This window comes from Plecotus auritus (assembly GCF_963455305.1).
Source record: "Plecotus auritus genome assembly, chromosome: 2".
Taxonomy (NCBI): domain Eukaryota; kingdom Metazoa; phylum Chordata; class Mammalia; order Chiroptera; family Vespertilionidae; genus Plecotus; species Plecotus auritus.
In genome coordinates, this window is record NC_137771.1 from 99,745,106 (window position 1) to 99,749,965 (window position 4,860).

Genomic DNA, 4,860 nt, shown 5'->3' on the forward strand with positions numbered 1-4,860 from the left:
ATATATATACAATCCTAATATGCAAAGTGTTCCCTCAGGAGTTTGACTGACCGGGAGTTTGATCGCTTGCTATGACGTGCTCTGACCACCAGGGGCGATGCAGAATGAAGGAAGGTCCTGGCCAGCAGTTGGCAGCTGGGGAAGGGAGGCCCCGGCCAGCAGTTAGCAGCCACTAGGGACCCTACCCATGCACTGGGCCTCTAGTTAACAAATAATAATACAAGAATAAACTGTGTGTTTCATGTACTCACAGCTGTAAATGTACTTTTGCCCCACCCTGTGTTTTGGGAGAAAAGTGGAGGCTTAAGATCAAAGTATAAGGAAAATGCCTGCTTGGGTGTCAGAAGATCTGATTTCCTTCCTCATCTGTTGACCACAGACTTGCCTCCCCCTCTATGGAACTGTTTCCTCACCCATAAAATATGCATATTCCAATTAAAATAAAATGTCAGTAAAAGATAAATGGGGCACTTTATTCTGAGAAGGAAAGAAATATCTGATTAAAAGAGAGGTATATCTGTAATAATAAAAGTGTAATATGCAAATTGACTGAATGACCAAACAGCAGAACAACCGTCCAAACGACCTTCTGGATGACCACACTATGACACACAGTGGCACCAGGCCAGCCAAGGCAGGTGCAATGCAACTGGTCGGGGGGCCCTGTCATCACCTCATGATCGTCCCAGAGAGGGAGGCCCAGGCCACTGGCCAGTAGGTTGATCGATCAGGGGGGCAATTTCTGCAATTGCCCCAATGATGGAGGCCCAGGCCACCAGCCAGTGATGCTGGTGGTGGGTGGGCGGGGCCAGCCAGCAATCACCCTGCAGAGGGATGCCCAGGCCAGCCAAGTGATCGCACCCCACACCTGTTGCCCACACAGGGAGGTGACTAGTGGCGGGGGAGGAGCAGCACTGCACAGATGGCAAGCAGTGGCAGTGGTGGGGCAGGGCCAGCTGCTGGCATTTGAGGGAAGGAAAGCCCCGATAGGCCCTGATCACCAGCCAGGCCTAGGGACCCTACCCGAGGGGTCCCGGATTGTGAGAGGGTGCAGGTCAGGCTGAGGGACACACCCCATGCATGAATTTCGTGCACTGGGCCTCTAGTTTATATATAACTAGTGGCCTGGTGCACAATTTGGGGGTCCCTCAGCCTGACCTGCACCCTCTTGCAATCCAGGACCTTTCTGGGGATGTTCAACTGTCTGTTTAGGCCCGATCCCGCAGATCACCCCTAACTGCTCACCTGGGTGGCTGATTTTGCCCCTAAAACTCAAACTTCTTTTTTTATTTTTAATATTTATATTTCTTCTTTATTTTTTATTTTAAAAGTCAAGCTTCTTGAGAACATGAGGCATTTAACATTATTCCATATTCCTTACAGAGAGCTAAGCATGGTAAACACAGCAAATACTTAATACTTATGGGCTTCTATAAAAACACTTTCCAACCAGGAATGTTTTAATAGGCAGTCTCCAAAAACTTGAATTGGAAAGTCTAAAAGTAGAGTGCTCAGATTTCAGGCATCAAGTGCTAATAGCAGGATTTATGTCCCAATTAAACTCTAATTCTTAGCTCTCAACAGTCTGGACAACTGCCCTTCACTGTCTCCAAAGTTTCTTATTCGTCACTATCCCATTTTCCTTTTTTTTTTTTTTTTTGAGTTCAATGTTTTATATCCACATCAGTATCAACATACCATACAAAACCCACCTGCCAGCCTAGCTGGGAAAGCAGGAGGGGAGTTCATGGCAGCATGGAAAACCGGGGTTCTTGTCCCAAAAGAGGAGAAAATGGGTTTACAGTCAAGGAAATCAGAACCAAACATGATCAAGAAGAAGCCTTGAAACTGCATTGAGCAGAGGTGCTGTGGACAGCGGTGCATCTTGGCTAGCCCAGCAGTACCTGCAGCAGCCTCGGTTCCCAGGAAGCCTGAAGTCAGATAGGGCCCAGCTCTTGGGGTATTTTTAATAATTTTGCTTTTGGGGGTGGAGAGCTTCTGGACAGCAGCTCCATCTGGAAGTAACCAGTACGGGTTTCACTTCAGGGTTTGGAGGGGAAGTTAGGTCTGTGGGGCGGGCCTGACCCGCCCGGCCCCAAATGTCACAGCTGAGGTTCTTGGAAGTGGCCCAGCGAAGTTCCTTCCTGCCTTCTTCCTGCCCTGATCCCAGATCTATGGCTTAAAAATCAGGGCACCAGGCTGGGGCTGAGCAACCCAGGGCCTTTGTAAACATGGCAGGTACAGACAGGGGGAGCTTGGAGGAACTGTAGGAACTGGTCGGGGAAGCCAGAGACAGGGGAGGGCAGTGCCCATGGGGAAAGGGGCATGGGGTGGAGGAGGTATGCTCCTCTAACAGAGACTTATAGGTACAGAGACTAAGAGAGACAGAGAGGACAGAAATGGGGATAGAAAGAGTGACATGAAGAGAAAGCAAGAGAGAGACTGAGACAGAGAAAGAGTCACAAAGAAGAAAGACATACAGACAGAAAGATGGAGTCCTGCTCTGTATGAGTCAGTGGGCTGTGTGTGTGTGTTGGGGGGCGTGGGGGAGGCAAGGCCTGGCCTGGGGCTCGCTTGGGATGTGCCAGTGTGACGATAAGTGCATGGTTGTGTTGCACGAGGGAGGTGTGCTGGTAATGCAGCAACAGCTCCTTCAGAGACCCGTACAGGTTGTAGGTTTCCGCAAAACCCAAGCCAGTGGCCGTGCAGTAGATGACACAGTGCTTGGTATCGCCAACCACAACCACAGAGCAGGCATAGCAGCCCCGCTGGCTGCTCTCACGGATGAGGAAGGCACCATCCCACTTACTGTTCAGCATTTCCTCAGCCTGTGTGCGGTTGATCTTGCCCACATACCAGGTTCAATCCTCATGGTGGGGGAGGTCATCCTCATCTTCCATCGGTGCATACTGGTCTTCAGTCTCATTTTTGATTCCTAACCACTCATTGATTTTCTTCTTCCAGGCGCCTTTTTGGGTGAACCATACCCGGTACTGGTCTCGGATCTTGCGCACCTGCATGAGGTCTGGCTTTAGGCTGTTCATGCGCTTTTTGATCTCCCAATTGTCCAAGGCCTGTGTCTGCAGCTCCTGTTCCAGCTTCATGTGGCTCTCATGGACTTCTGCGATGTGAGACTTGATTCTGAGTTCAGCAGGATCCTCTGCATCTCTTTTCCATTGCCCTCACACCGGAAGCACTCCAGATACTCCTTGCTGCACTTCTCTTGAGTCTAGCCCTGTTCTTCAAAGATCTTAATGGTTTCATTGAAGGCTTCAATTGTGGTGTGCTTCATCTGCAGTTCCTGGGAGGTGCGTGTGTACTCCTCATAGAGCTGGTCGTACTCGCGGTTCTTGTCCTCTGCTTCAAACCAAGGTAACAAACGAAACCTTTAATTCTGATCTTCCTCCCCACAAGGGAACAGCAAACCTCAATAGAAATAATTTCCCACCAGAACTCACATCCAAATACTGCGAGACTGAGGACTATAGGGCTGACTATGTACATACGCAGTAACAGGCTCATGGTCTAGCATAGGCACCCAGGCATCCTCCACAATCCCACAATTCTCTGGTTGCATACTTCCGGCTTTTTTAGCTCCTCCTTAAATGGTGTTTCCTTCAGTCAGGTTGCAAGTCCAGGGCCTCTAGTTGGAGAGGATTTTTCTGTTCTTTGACGTTGATAGCTGTTTACTATTTGGAATCAGTGAAGTTTTGGGAGTATTGCCGCTGCCATGAACATGTCAGTCCCAAGCACACTCATGAAATGATTGCCCATTCAGTCCACAGCTGGCGCCATCCTGGTTCACAATGACAAAGGTACTGTGCTGAGCCTTTTTCCAGTCGGATCATCCTCTTCCTTCCCCAGCAGACTCCAAACCTACTCCGGGCTGACCACCCCAACCCCGCAGACCCTTAAGACCTTCCCCTCTATTTCTTCAACTTTCCCCCATCAAACTCGCATCCTATCACATTGCCTAGGGATGCCCCTAACTGCTGCCTTGGGGGTGGGGCCAGCCTGGGCAAGGGGCCATGGTGTTCTGGTCTCTGGTTGTTCTGGTCATTTCGGTAGCTGGCTTTTTATATATATAGATATGACATAACTTCTTGCTCCTCCTATACTCCACCTTTCATTTTTAAGCCCAAGTGACGATGGCTCTCTAATTGCAAAGGCATAAAAAAATTTGGGGTCAAATGAAAATAGTTTAGAGATCAGGCAGGTCTCCTAGGCCTGTAAAGTATTTAGATCACACAAGTGCATGTGCACACATATGCGCGCACACACACACACATACACACACACTCTTAAGTCTAAGTCTAAGAGCATCGCTGAAAATGGATATTATTAAATCAAGAATTAAGACCTCTCAAAATTCTAAATTAAACTAAACTAACAATTCAGTCTGTAACTATTCTGTCCCTAAGGCTGTAGCATTCTGGACTTACTGCTGTTTATTTAGTGCTGAGTGCTGTGCCTGCTGTGTGTGTCAGTGCTGGAAATAACAAACCTATATTCTCTAGTCCTCTGGGGCATTCCTGGTACTCTGTGACTAACACACAGGACCCATCATGTGAGCCAAAGAAAGGTTTGTTGAATCATGCCAATCTGAGGTTCTAATGTGCCAACTGACTGGGAACATTAACAAGGAGCAAGCAGGAAATGAGACTGAGACTGGGCCCTGGAGGCAGAGGAAAGAGCTGTTGGAGGTAGGTGGTGACTATGGTGGTCTCGCTAAGTCAGTCCTTAAGGCTACTTAGAAATGTCACAGGAGGTGGTGCCACCCAGAACTTTAATTTAAAATCTTCCTTCTAGGAAACAGGCTTACAGAGATGGTTTCTGTCTAGATTTGGGATACACTTATTT

The 4,860-nt window shown here is 48.4% G+C and overlaps 1 pseudogene across 1 annotated transcript; it reads right to left on the reverse strand.

The window, feature by feature from the left end:
- Positions 1-472: 472 nt before the first annotated feature.
- Positions 473-3,577, reverse strand: LOC308241157 (phosphatidylinositol 3-kinase regulatory subunit beta-like; annotated as a pseudogene). The gene is made up of 4 exons: positions 3,469-3,577; positions 2,564-3,360; positions 1,905-2,015; positions 473-477 (listed from the first exon to the last, which is right to left on the reverse strand). The product of its transcript is annotated as a phosphatidylinositol 3-kinase regulatory subunit beta-like (transcript).
- Positions 3,578-4,860: the final 1,283 nt, after the last annotated feature.